Genomic DNA, 15,593 nt, shown 5'->3' with positions numbered 1-15,593 from the left:
AACATATGACTAACAGACGGAAAGAAACAAAATGATATTCTACAGACCTAATTTATCGGAATTTACTGTGACAATCGTCAATTTTCAGTCAAGTCAAAGTCAACTAAAGTCAACAAGTCAAACCGGTCAACTCAATTTGCCGTGAGTACTAGAGTTACTTTATGTAATTTCTAAACAACTCTCTATTCTAATGAGAGACCATAAATCGAAAAGTGTGTTCACCTAGATCTCCTTAACCTAAAACGGTGGTACGTGGAGAGCCAAACCGATAAAACAATGTTACATACTCACCGGGAGTATGTAAGATCCTTAATCAAGGCTTAACGGGGTTTAAGGACCTTGCAGTGCGTAGCCGGACACTCAAAAAGGTCACCAATGAAATCTCTCCCACATATCTCTAAGTATGTGAAACCTCTCCCACATATCTCTAAGTATGTGAAACCTCTCCCACATATCTCTAAGTATGTGAAACCTCTCCCACATATCTCTAAGTATGTGAAACCTCTCCCACATATCTCTAAGTATGTGAAACCTCTCCCACATATCTCTAAGTATGTGAAACCTCTCCCACATATCTCTAAGTATGTGAAACCTCTCCCACATATCTCTAAGTATGTGAAATCTCTCCCACATATCTCTAAGTATGTGAAACCTCTCCCACATATCTCTAAGTATGTGAAATCTCTCCCAAATCTCTCTCCGTATGTGAAATCTCTCCAAGAATGTCAAATCTCTCCCAAATCTCCCTAAGTATGTGAAATCTCTCCCAAATCTCTCTCCGTATGTGAAATCTCTCCAAGAATGTCAAATCTCTCCCAAATCTCCCTAAGTATGTGAAATCTCTCCCAAATCTCTCTCCGTATGTGAAATCTCTCCAAGAATGTCAAATCTCTCCCAAACCTCCCTAAGTATGTTAAATCTCTCCCAAATCTCTCTCCGTATGTGAGATCTCTCCAAGTATGTCAAATCTCTCCCAAATCTCCCTAAGTATGTGAAATCTCTCCCAAATCTCTCTCCGTATGTGAAATCTCTCCCAAATCTCTCTCCGTATGTGAAATCTCTCCAAGAATGTCAAATCTCTCCCAAATCTCCCTAAGTATGTGAAATCTCTCCCAAATCTCTCTCCGTATGTGAAATCTCTCCAAGAATGTCAAATCTCTCCCAAACCTCCCTAAGTATGTGAAATCTCTCCCAAATCTCTCTCCGTATGTGAGATCTCTCCAAGTATGTCAAATCTCTCCCAAATCTCCCTAAGTATGTGAAATCTCTCCCAAATCTCTCTCCGTATGTGAAATCTCTCCCAAATCTCTCTCTGTATGTGAAATCTCTCCAAGTATGTCAAATCTCTCCCAAATCTCCCTAAGTATGTGAAATCTCTCCCAAATCTCTCTCTCTATGTGAAATCTCTCCAAGTATGTCAAATCTCTCCCAAATCTCCCTAAGTATGTGAAATCTCTCCCAAATCTCTCTCCGTATGTGAAACCTCTCCAAGTATGTCAAATCTCTCCCAAATCTCCCTAAGTATGTGAAATCTCTCCCAAATCTCTCTCCGTATGTGAAATCTCTCCAAGTATGTCAAATCTCTCCCAAATCTCTCTAAGTATGTGAAATTTCTCTCACATATCTCTTTGTATGTGAAATCTCTCCAAGTACGTCAAATCTCTCCCAAATCTCTCTGAGAACGAGGAATCTCTCTCAAATCTCTCTCGAAATCCGAACCGAAAGTACTGTTCATTACTGTTCACAACAGTACCTTCGGTTCTAGCCAGACTTCGGACCGAACCCCCTTGCCTTCGCCTCGGACTGCTTCTCTTCGGACCAGCCTCGCTTCGCTTCTTTCTTCTGGCTCGCGCCTTCGCTTCCGAACCATGCACCCTCCTGACCGAACCTCGGCCTAGGGACCGAACCTCGGCCTAGGACCGAGAGGTCTCGCTGGGAACACATTTTTCTCCCGGTTTTCGCGTAGTTTTGCGTTTAAGGCCCGTTTTTAATTATTTTAACGCGGGGTTTTCACCCAAAATCATATTTTAACATAATAAACCCTAAATATTCACAATTTAATCATAAATTCATAAAAATCTCTATTTAAATAATAAAAGCAAGTGGGTAAAAGTACAAAGAGGTGGAGTGTTGACTTTGCTTTACTTTATGACACAAGCAACCACTCCCACACCCACTCTATGACCAGCCATACCTCCCCACCTTACCTAGGTCACATTAATGTCCTTTCCACTCAATCATCACTCCTTCCCACGTTTTTGAAGAGCTGGATATTCATCCTCTCTCCTCATTTTCTCTCATTTGTTCTCATTTCACAAGAAGATCAAACTCCTTTCTCTCTCACTTTCTCTCTCTAGAAATCCGAGATTCAAGGGCTGATCTTGAGAGTTTCCTCCACCTTTGGTAAGCATAATCCATTTTCTTTAAGATTATCTCGATTATTTCCACTCAAATCATGAGTATCTTACACAAACTCCATTATAATTGTGTTAGAGCTTCGAATCTTCAAGCGATTCTTCAAGTGTTCTTGGGTTGAACACTTCTCTTCTTCAATATTTATCTACTGAAATCCCACAAGGTGAGTTCATACCCCTACATTTTCATGTTTTCTTAAGTTTTTAGGGGGGGAATACAAGTTAAAACACCAAGAACATAACTAAAACTTTCTAACAACTTTCATCAGAAAAGTTGGACTCCATTCACGGACTGTTTTGGACACCTTAAACATTATAGTTTTCAAAACTGTTTTAGGTGCATGTAGTTCCACTTCTTAGCTTTAAAATGACTACTTGCACATCTCCATACGATTTTTCTACAATTTATGGTGATTTTTACAAAACTGTCTATCATTTCAAACACCAATCCGGACCAGTCTGTGATTATGGACTTTTTCACCTAAGTTGCAGGTCATTAAAAATCATGATAAAAATTATGAGTAAACTAGACACATTTTGGGAACTCCCAGAATTTACGGATTTAGTTTTCGACTTCGTATGGTTTTTCTATGAATTTTCAAAAACAGTGTAGAAAGGCTGAAAATTTGTTAACAGCTTGTAATTTTTACAACACTTTGTATAATGTTGAGCAAAGTGGATAATGTCAAGTTCTAAGTATTGAATGTGATATGTTGTAAATTTTATCATCATAAACTGAAAATAAGTCATTCATGATAAGATTATTCATTCATTTAGAACACGTATATATATATATAAACTATAATAAGCATAGTTTAATGGATTTTATAATCCTAACGCTTTTTCATAAAAGAGTTCTTATATATTACAAACGTTTTGGATAAAACTATAATAGGTATAGTTTTGAATACATCACATAACACACACGTACGAAAAGGGTACATTCATACAGAAAGGTTTTACACTCCCGCATACAACTTGTAAACTTGTTAACCTAGATTGTGAGACATTCTCTTTCCGTACGTCCGAGTGCGGAATATAAAATCATGTACGTTATAATCAGAGTCTCCTGGAGGGAGAACGTGATATTTATATATAGATCTATATTGGGTTTGACACCCCACACCTTGCTGCTAGCTACAGTTGGACCTGCAGGTCTACGGGTGATAATTGTCATTTCAGTTATTCGACGCCTGAGAAACGTCGTGGCAGGTTCATTAGTCTTAAGTATGATTATAGCGGCTCACATAAGGATATAACAATACATAAAGTTTACGGGATTTTTATAAAACTTTAATGGGTTTTATGTCGATTTTAAAATCACTTTTATCTCAATAAGTACCGATATTACTGTCTACATTCGGTTTTTGGTATTTATGACTACACATCATTTTGAAACCACATTTATAACTTTAAGTATAGACGATACTTGTTATTTTCTCGGTCCTGAGACTTAGGACTACATATACATTAAGTATTAACAAACATAAGAATTTGCGGGAACATCATTTAATTCAAGTGCGGTTATGTCAATTTAAGCACATTTTATTTTCCTTTAATAAGAAAGGTTACTTATACATTTTGGTCGTCGGTTATGAGACTACATTACATAAACTTTATAAAGAAAATATCGGATTTTCTGAATACATATCATATCATTTTTACAAGGAAACCGGTCTATTTCTCCAATAAAATCTCTTATGAACTCACCAACCTTTGTGTTGACACTTTTCAAAACTACTTGTATTCTCAGGAATTCAGTGAAAACAGGAAACCAACAACGTTTTGAGGATGGGACGATAAATCGTCAAATAGTTCATTTTGTTTCATAATGTAATTGATTCGAATCATGTAAACATATACATTGGTGTAACTTTTTCAGTTATATTTATGATGGTTGTATTTACTTTGAGCACTATTATACTCATTGTTGTGATACTCTACATGAAGTCCTCCACCCTCGAACGTTTCCGCCATCCTTGGTTTGGGGGTGTGACATTTACCAGTCGCCCCATCCAACCGGAATTAAGGACAGAATCCGCACATCGAGGAAAAGTTAAACCACGGTTCCAAGTACGGGTTCAATTAATGTGACGAGTAGATTCCCATATATATCTCCCTGATCAACCTATCCGAGCGTCGTATTGTCAGGCTGAACGTATCTAACTAGGTCAAGATTTGTCAATTCTATAAATTTCCTAAGTTCAACTCTCCCTAGTCAAGTCCATTTAAAAATTTTCGTGCCTAGCAACGCATCAAACCAGAGCATAGACCCTTCAACTTCGGGTACATTACCCAGACTTAGGTTGCCTGTTATCACTTGATAATATCACTTCCCAGAACATCTCCCTCAAGCAGCACATTTCATAACCAACAATTTTTTTATTTTCTGATTTTCTAATGTTTTTGGATTCTTAAAATTTTCTAATTTTTGTTTCGTTTTTATTTCTCCCCCTAAATTTGTGCATAGGAGAGAAACGAAAGTAAATGCGCAAATTTAAACTATCCTAAAACAAAAATTAGTCTTTAAAGTGAATCAGATTAAGAAAAACGCAGGAGTATAGAGAAGAAAACGCAAACCATAAGTCACCGATTGAATCTGCATTCTAAAGGTCTGAGAATAGTACGCATAATCTCAGAATAGATCCAAAAATTCTTCACATCGTTAAGCACTAACCCCATGAGTGATCTCTTCCTTTCTTCCATTCCTGCAAAAGGACACATACTCTCAAAAAAAATTCCGAGTATTGTATAGTTGAGAGATGCCTCCTATCATGTGCTTGGAACAGCCACTACCAACAAACCGAAGTATGATGATATGCCTCCATGGCTGCTCCGACACAGAGCGGGATCAGTTGGTCTTTGGAACCCAGTCCATTTTGAAACTGGGTCGACCTTTGTCATCCTTGCACATTACTCTCTCCCATGACATGTCCTGTTTATCACAAACAAAAGATGTAGAAACGTTAGAAGCATTAGGAGATTTAGGAGTTTTCACCTTTGGTACCCATCTATATTCGGGTTTAACCCATCTCTTGTTCGATCCGATGGGTGCCTCGGCACTTGCTTTGGAACTTGAAGCAGATTGCCGAGATGACTTTGACCTAGCCGGTCTTGGTTTTGTTGGGGCATCTCTTGAACTGGGCTTGTTGGTCGGCATTCCCTTCTTGCCCTTGCCATTTAGATTCTTGGCCTTATGGGATTGATTTTTGGCCTTCTGCGCATTCCAGTCACCATTGTCTGAGCGTGACCTAGAAGGGTTTCTTTTGAAGTATCTCCCACTTGGCACGTTTTGCCATCCTTGAGCATAGTAGGGAACGTATGCGCGATTTGGACAGTTTCTGGCAATGTGTCCAGGTGTTCCACAGTGAAAACATGTCTTTTTCTTCACCGTGAAGTTATTTATTCCTGCCCCTGTTGGCGTATCGTTGCCTTGTCTCTTGTTGTTCCCATATGCACACTTACAACAGGAACTTTGTTGCGCTGGAATTGGAGGCCTATATTTCTCAACGACAGGTTTGTTAGAAGCAGCCGAGTTCGAAGCAACAGATTTAGAGTTCAAGGAGTCATTGGTTTGTTTAGAAGAACTCTCTTTCTTCTCATCCTCTGCTACTTTACCTGCACATGTAACAGAAACATCAATATTTTCAACATTAATAACTCCTCCTGACACAAATCCAGCTGGTTTTCCGTATTTAAGATGTGCCTCCCTGTTAATTTCTTCTTGTTTCATAGGGATGGATGTGTAGTTATGATTGTAAGGAGGAGGTACACTATCATACCCTAGACCCTTGTTTTGATTCCTTTTAAACTACATGCTTTGGTCTATCATATTTGCAACCACCTCACTTGAGAAATCATATTTTCTAACATCAAGTTTGGCGGTTTAAAACTTTCCTTTCAAAGATTCAACTTCAGCCACTAGCTCAACATTTTGTTTGACTACATAATCATAGTTTTCACATTTGTTACTGTAGTCTTCCTGAAGTTTCCTAAAGTCCTTGGTTTTTGCTTCCAATTCAGCCTTCAGGGGTTTCTGTCCTTTCCTGAGTTGATATCCTTCATATCTCAGGTCCTCAACTTCTCTTTTAAATAAATCAATTTGATCCCGAAGAAATTTAATCGTATCTTCACATGATTGAGAACATGAAACCTCACATGAATGAGAACATGACACTTCATTGACCGGAAGGTTTATAGAACTCTTTAAAGCGTCAAGCTCTTCATTCACTTCAGCAATACTAAGACGATTGAGATCTTTTGTCTTCTTGATGACAGCTACATTCATATCCCACGATTTTGGAAGTGAATTTAGCAGCTTTTTGTTTATCTCGGACTTAGTCAAGAAGATCCCGGCTATATTCATCTCAGTAGTGAGTGTAGTAAATCTCTGCAACTGAGTTTCGAGGGTTTCTCCAGGGATAAAATCGAAAAAGTTGAAATTTTGTCTTAATGTCTCTTGACGACTCTCTTTCATGTTTTCAAATTCCCTCGTAGACCTTAAAATCGATTAAAAAAAAACTAGAAGCTAAAATAAAATTTAAAAGTCAAACTTAAAATGCCTATTTTTTTAAATCAACCTTAAAAGTCAAAATTTTAAAAAAAATAAACTCAAAAGTCAAACTAAAAAGCTGAATTTGAAAATTTAAAAGTCAAATGAGAAAGTCAAAGCTTAAAGTCAAATGTCAAACTTGAAAGTCAAAGTCAAATTTTTAAAGTCAAAGGTCAACCTTGAAAGTCAAATTTAAAAAAAAATTAAACTCAAAAATCAAACTTAAAAGTCAAATTTAAAAAGTTAAACTCAAAAGTCAAACTCAAAATTTTAAATAAAAAAAAACAAAAATAAAAGTTAAAAATAATATATATATTTAAATATTATTATTATTATTGTTAATTTTTTTTATTTTGAAAGAAAAAGGAATTTAAAAATAAAAGAAATTGAGTTTTTGGGTTAAATTTGACAAAATTTCGAAAATTGGATGCGACTGGAAGTGTTTAAGAATTAAAAACGGAAGGCTTGTAACAAGTTGTTCCTTAGTTTAACTAGTAAAGTGCCTTCTTGAAGTTGGAGAGGTCCCGTGTTCGATCCTTGCCAGACGCAAATTAGCTCCTGCTCTTTCCTTTTTTTTAATGAAGCGCTGATTGATCTGAATCCTTAGCCGATCACGAGCCGTTCTGCCGAGCCGCACACGTTCGATCCGCAAGCCGCCGAGCCGAGCCGCAAACTCCGGAAACCCTAGCCGTAAACCAGAACCCCGCCGCCGGCCGTGAACTGTTTCCGGCAGTAAGCTCCGGCCGAAAACCCTTCAACAATTACGTGAAAAACAACGATTTTTCGACTTTGAAGCTCCAAAACTCAATCAAAAACCTTTTTTTATGAAAAACACAAAGAACAAACCCCCTTTATTTTTGCGAGATCTATCAAAAAACGCAAAAATATTTCGAAGATAAGATCAAATATTGCTCCAAAATAGAGTTTACGGCCCAAGAACTCGGTGTTTACGGCCGTAAGCTTGGACCGTAAACACAGAATATTCGATATTTGGATGAAACAATAAATCCTTTTGACTGATACAACTTGGCTCTGATACCAATTGTAAGTCCCTAGTTTGCCCGTGTATCAGTCAGATCCGTTTGATGGTGCGGAATCCCAATCAAACGGATGATGTCAGATAAAATAGAAGAGAAGGAGAAGAAGTATAATATGAATCTTGAATGTATTGATAATATGAATGAAGTTCCTTACACAAGATTCACACACATACGCTCCTTGTTCTCTCTGTCCGTAAACTCCTTCTAGTTCATCAATCACTACTCCTCACCCTAACACCTCTATTTATACTTGGAATATGGGCCGGATTGATGGGTTTTGCTTATAAGACATCCTATGTGCTCATACAAACCCTAAAGCTTGGATCTAGGTTTCTCTATTGTACATACTTTGAATCCAAGACTTTGAACCCTAATTCTAGCATATGGAAATCGAAATTCACATGTAATTAGGTTTAAGAACATACCTTGATTGTTATATAGAAATAACAATCCAATTCCTCTTTGAATTGACCTTGGAAAGCTGAGAGTCACAAGTGTGACTCCTCTAATGGCTTACAAACACCATAAGCAAGTGGAGAAGGTATAAAGAGAGAGGAGGGAGGTTAGAATTCGTCCTTAGGACTTCTTGGGAAGGGTTAGACGAATTCATAAGCCTTAGGGGGTTTATATAGGTGTAAAGATTAGGGTTTTAGTCCTTATCCTTATCTAGTTGCTTGCCCACCAAGCAACCATAAGATAAGTCTTAGAAACCCTTATCCTAGTCAAATTCTAAGGGATTTACACCTCAAATTCGTTCACCATATATATAAGATAATCCTTACCTTATTTTGTAACTATCACATAATTACAATTCAGCCCCTCTAGTTTAATTAGTTACACTTGATCACAAAATTAATTCTTAATTAATTATTGAACAATATTAATTAAACAAATATGATTTCTCCTTTAATATATTATTCTTATAACATATTAATAAATCATAATAACCTCTCTCTCTATTTATTTCTCCAATCAAGTTGCTTTGGTGAAGGCAACCCAAAAGGACCATGCACCATCGGGTCAAGTACATACCAAAATAGTTATGGACTTAGACACTAATCCAACACGGATAACACATGGGCCGTAAATGAGTTTACGGCCGTAAACTCGGCCGTAAACTAGACCATAAATTCATAAATATTACAGAAAAATACAATTGCCCAGAAAAGTAAAGTATAAACCATATTTTGACCCAACAAGGCCAATGGAGACGACGAGTTTTTAGAGAGAAATAGTGACGGAGATGGTGAGGCTGAAGAAGTAGCAAGAGATGGTGAAAGGGAGATGGATTAGGGATATTACAGATCGAATCATCGAGAAAGCAATAGAGAATAGTGATGGGAAGAGAAGGAACGCCAACTAATTTGAAGTCGATCTGATGTTCATAATATCCAGATTCTAGGGTTCTTCCGTTTTAGGAAAAGGAAACAGTAGGGAAATTGGAATCCGATGAGAAAAGAAATCAGAGTAAAAGAAATCGAAGGTCGATGATGACAAGGAAATTGGAGGTCGACGAGAAGTCAGAAGCAAATAGAAGGCAGTGACTATACCTGATAGAGACCATTCAGGGTCGTCAGCCTCCCAAAGAAATAAACACATGAGATAGATAACTTTTTACTAAATTCTTCTTCGTTTTCTAAAATGAAAATACATGGCTTCTTAAATAGTAAATAGACAACACCACACTACTAGAATTTAGGAATCATGCAAAACATGGTAAATGAATATGTAGGTAACCAACATGGAAATACTAAGTCAAATTATAAGAAAATATGCAGGCACTAAAAGTGGGGAAATTCACCGGTTCACATAGTGGATAATTTCCATGCAAATACTGACAACTAGAAAATGGATCGTAATTAGTGTTGCAAAGGATTTTCCATTTAACACATAATATATTTGGTGGATCCGGCCATGGAGAAGGCCTTATGGATGACTTGGGACTCGTATCAACTCCTCCAACCTTAAAATTGACCTCGTACTCAAGGTCACATAAGCTAGTATGACGAGCAACAAGAACGGAAAAGTGTTAGGCGAACAATTGAAAATGGAGCATGAGAGGTCGAACTTGTCTGGTTGGTATTTTGCAGTGCAATTGTAGCAAAGACCTTCGGCTTGTCGTTTTTTCATTTCGGTAAGGCTTAACCGCTTGATTGGAAGTGGTGAAGAAGATGGTGAAGGAGTGGGCAATAAGGGTGGTTTTGTCGGCGACGGTTCATGAGAACCATCGAATGACAGGACTTAAGCTTGGAGTTTGTCTTCAATGAGCTTCGCAAGGCCATAGACTTGATGAAGAGTGTTGGGTTTGTGGAGTTCGATTTCGTTTTGAATGTCATTTCAAAGGTCGGATAAGAAACAATTGAGTAATGATTCTCAGGTGAGGCCGACGACACAATTGATAGTCTTCTCAAAATCGGCTTGGTAGGCAGAAACGGTGGAAGTTTGCGTAAGCTTGAAGAGTGTGGCTTGATGATCATACGTGGATGGGCTGAAACGCAACTCCAATGCTCGCGAAAACTTTGTCCAATTTCCAAGTAGTTCGTTGTTGGTCAAATTTTTGTACTAACTTAAAGCTTCCTCGGTGAAATAGAAGTCGGAAAGTGATAAACATTGTGTCGGCGAGATCACGTAATATTCAAAGTAATTGGTGGCTTGAAAGAGCCAATCAAGTGGGTTGGAGCCATCGAAGGTGGGAAGGAAGATTTTGGGTGGTGTTGGTTGTTTTTGTGGCAGTGGTGGCTGTGAGGTGGGGGTGACAGTAGTGGCGGCTGGTAGATCTATTGGTTGGTGAGAAGATAGACGAGAGTAGCCATGTCTGTGATGATTTTGTCGAGTCGGCTGTTGGTGGCAGTGGTAAGGTAGACGAGAGATTGAAGTTGGTCTTGCATGGAGAGGGGTTCAACAGGTTTGTTTTCTTGTTTTGGAGGCATGGTAAGAGAGATGAAAGCACCAAATGGTATAGCCAAATTCGAGATTGGCAATCTCCTAAGAATTAAGAAAAGAACGAAACACTTTGGAGCCAATTTTCTTCTTGAATTCCTTTCAAATGAACAATACAATTTAAATAGATAACATTACCAAATCTATGCTAAATATGCATGCAGGTAACAAAACCGTGGACTCCTAATGAGGAACACTAACTCCTTTATTGACTCTTGAAGAAAATACCAAGTCTTTCTCCATAAACCCATGCATGTGGCTAAATGAAAACATAAGAACGAGTCTCCTAGTAAACAAGTTCATATTAATACCCCACAACATACGAACATAACATGTGTTCAGGACACGTAGCCAGACATTGACCACCTAGTTAAGGGACCAAAACTGTCAATATAAAAAACTAATATGGCTAAAGTCTTAAGTTCCAAAGTTTATTATTCATTTGACATTCCATAATTAATATGTATATATAATGATTGTATTAATGATATTGACTATGTTTTTTTGAACGGAAAATCTACCTTTCATATTTCGATGATGTGGAACTTGAGTATCCATTCTCGTGCAACCTTAGACCGAACGATTCTCCCCCACTTAGATTCGATTGCGCTCTTCCAATCCACAAAGAATTTAATGGATTAACAGTCCATCTCACAACCTTACGATTCAAACTGTCAACAGCCAGGGCTTGCAAGAACTAGCATTTCCTTACTAGCCAACCTTAGCGATCACACACAATCCAAGACCAGATGAACACTTCCCGAAATCTCAACGAGCCCAACAATCCAAATGCTTCCCATAATACGACCCCAAATCCTTAACCCATTTCAGCTCGTGACATAGAACTATAACCCTTGACCGGAATGGACGGATTATCAATCCCACAATCCACTTATCGCAAAAGTCGATGCACTCAAAGCATCTCTATCAATGTTCGTTTACATCCTTTCGTCAATCCAAACATCTGATCAACCCGAGCGATTAATTTGTCACTTACACTCAGGAGTGAGGGTTGTCACACCCTTGGTCGCCAGCGGAAACGCCAAGGTGCGCAATGTAAATCAGTAATCACAGTTATTGAACATACATTGAACAATACAAATATAATCTTCAATTATTACCAAAATAGAAATTACATTGCCAATGAGTATTGCTAAATCGTGACACACGAATAACAATCTGGCGTTTACAAATGCATAATAAAATAACATAAACTTTCTTATTTCTTTATCATTGTCACACCCCCAAACTAGAACGGCGGAAACATTCGGGGGTGGAGGACGTCATGTACAATATCATAACAAATGAATAGTAAAGAAATTACACACAGCCATCATATACATGATTGAAAAGTTTAAATGATTGTAGTATTACATGTTTGCAAGTCAATTACAATATGATGTCCAAAAGATTAAACTAACGCCTGAGCGTAAGTCTTCAAAAGCAGTTGCTAACCTGATTTAGCGATTCCCTGAGAATACAAGTTATTTCAAAGAAAAAATGTCAACATTTAAGTTGGTGAGTTCATTAGTAGTTTTTTTGATAAAATGTATGTCATTCGAAAGTTCGTTTATGATTTCCAGAAAATCCGATATTTCTTAAGAATGATGTTGTAAATCGTTTTTGTACAAAATGATTGTATTTGAACCAGGAAAATCCTATATTTTCCTAAAATGAGATGCAGTCTTAAATGACCAAGACTATAACCTGTAAGAAAATATGCCATGCTTAGAAATCAAGATGTATAGTTTTATTATTTAGTAAAACTAGTTGTGGAAGTGTTTATCTTGAATTCTGAACATGCCGATAATACCCTAGAATATAGTTACTACCCCCCGAGCATGATTGAGTTATGTATTACTACGTGCATGAGTCATTGTTTCCGCGTGTTGTGAGTTCCTCATAACCATACTAGACACAGTACCTAATGTTGACATTTGTCACCCCAGGGACTGTAGCTAACAGTCAGGGTGCAGAGTCGTCAGCCCTGTACAGATCTATACACACTTGTCACGCTCTCCCTCCAAGAGACTCTGGTTATAGGTGGGGACTTTCGTTTGGTACAAACAAAGCCATATGACATCACATGATTTCTAACAACGATGTTCATGAGTAATATGATGAAAAATCTTTTGACAATTCGAGCTAACAATTAAGTCACATATGCAAAAGTGTGTATGTTTATGTCCAAAATGATTACCCTTTCTACAGTGTTAACAAAGGCATAATAAAAAATTGTGATTTGTCAAATACACATAATGTTATAGTTGAAATGGTTACCCTTGATATGATGTAGTATGCAAACGTATAAATAAAACGTATTTCATTTATAAAACATATTGTATCCCCGGAGGGTAAGTTGTGTTGTGAGGTATTTTGCATGATAATAACTTCATAAGATAGTTAAAACAACAGTATGAAAAGTATAGCAAAAGATTGATGTTTCACACGATTTTAGCCGTGTGTTTACTTGTATCCCCCCCCCCCCCTAAAAGTGTTTAAAAGCAGTTAAAAACGTATTTAAAGTGTGTTTGTAGGGGTATGAACTCACTTCGTTGAAGTGGTGAATTAATGAAAACGATTCTTTGTTTGGGCAGCACTTTGACCAGAAAGAAGCAAGTTTCTCGGAAACTTCTGGAGTTCGAGACTTGCGTCGTGTGTTAGAGGTATTACCGGGGCTTCTGGATAGTTTAGCTCATGGCATGCATCACTCGTCAACTTGCTCTGGAAGGGTCAATCAAACAGCTCACCTCGTGAGCTATTTGTTCACCTCCTAAGTCTGGCACAACGTCGAAGTTTGTGCCCCGAACTTCAGAAATTCATATATTTCACATACGAGCTCTGTTTTTGACGTTCTTTATATCCATACGTAGGTGAGAATATAATCTACAACTCTCATTTAGACTTCGTCGGCTAATTTGTAATTTATTTTTAATTATATATTTTTAATAGGCCGAAACACGAAAAGTCCGTTTAAAAATCCATAACTTCTTCATCCGATGTCCGTTTTCGTCAGTCGTTTTACCGTTATATTACCATTGGCTAAAAGTCGTTCGATCTCTATTTCAAGTTTTTAGTTGTCTACTGCTATGTCCGAAACTTCGAAAAATCATAACTACCTCATACGAAGTCAGATTTGGGCGTTCTTTTTATGTATGTTTACAGTTTTGGGATATCTACGACTTTCATTTAGATACCTAAGGCCAAAAAGTATTTTATTGGAATTTTGTATTTTATGTTTAACAGTGTTTTACCAGTATTGTCGCGGATCTTCGATCGGTCATAACTTTTTCGTTATAACTCGGACTTTAGTGTTCTTTATATTTTTGGAAACCTTGTTACGATATCTACCACTTAGTATACTCAATTATGGTTACTGAACAAATTTATTTTTGACCTAATTTTTGTTGGTGTTACATTATCCCCCCCCCCCCCCCCCCCCCCGTTAGAGAAAATTTCGTCCCGAAATTTGCATTTTGATTGGGACTTCAATTGTTGAGGAAGGGTGAGTGTACTTCTGTTCCATTTGATCTTCTTGTTCTCTAGTGAGTCCGGATCCTAGGGTGGGCGTTGCTACGGACCATCATTATCCTGTCTGTTGTTTTGATCGGTATAGGTCGTGTGGATTTGGGTTTCTATGTTCATCTAAATGTTAGCATTGTTCACTTGTAATACAGGTTGTTTCATTTTGAATTTCATGGTTGAATTCTTACCTGGTCCGCTTATCACCGCCTTGTGTATACAAGTTGCATACACATTTGTAGTGATAGGTTAACCGTAATCATTCCTATACTCTGCATTTGAACTTGACTCGTCGTACATGTGCTATTCCTAAATAGTATGTCGGTAATACTTCAGGAAGGTTGCAAAGGATATAGTACTCCTCACATGAGTGCTACGGGATTTTGAAACTAGAAACGGTTTGGGAGTTGTATCGAGTTTGTCGTTATAAATTGATAGAGTTTCGTTAGCTAACGGTGAAAGTGAAGGGTCTTTTCATAGCACATGCAATTGGCAAGGTGAAGACCAAGCCAATCCATTTCTAGTAGCTATTTAGGAACTTCTTATCGTAATAATTGTGAAGTCGATCGGGACAAGTGTTCGTTAGTGGGATAGTGCATTCTATATATGTGTTTTCAGTGCTTTTAGTCTATCTTTGTTATTACTACTATGAAGGTTTTGCTTAATGATTGGGGTGTTTGTTTGAGTAGATTTTTAAATTTGTGACTCACGGAACTCCTCTGCTCCTATTATTAAATGGAATGCATGTAAATGAGTTATCGAGGAGAAATGTACCCGGAATAACCGTGGGATCTGCAATAGCCTCCTCTTGGCCCACTGCGAATACTCGGCCTCCTCCACCAGCATTCATGTTGTTTGCCTTCGGGCAGTCCCTTCGGAAGTGCCCCGTTGCTCCGCACTCATAACAAGTACGGTCTACTCCCACATTTGCGGTTGGAGCGGCTGGTTGAGTTGGTTCCCTGCAGTAGCGGACGGTGTGTCCCTTACTGTTGCACCTAATGCAATGCATTTCACGGCAGGGTCCATGATGATGAAAGTTCCATCAGTTGCACTTAGGCTGGTTGCCGTTGTACGACCTTGTGGGTGTGGGGGTGGTAGGGACAGTAACAGCGTGAGCTGTCACTA

Source organism: Lactuca sativa, chromosome 4 (assembly GCF_002870075.4).
Source record: "Lactuca sativa cultivar Salinas chromosome 4, Lsat_Salinas_v11, whole genome shotgun sequence".
Taxonomy (NCBI): Eukaryota; Viridiplantae; Streptophyta; class Magnoliopsida; order Asterales; family Asteraceae; genus Lactuca; species Lactuca sativa.
The sequence above is the reverse complement of the archived record's forward strand: the minus strand, read 5'-3'. Positions refer to the sequence as shown.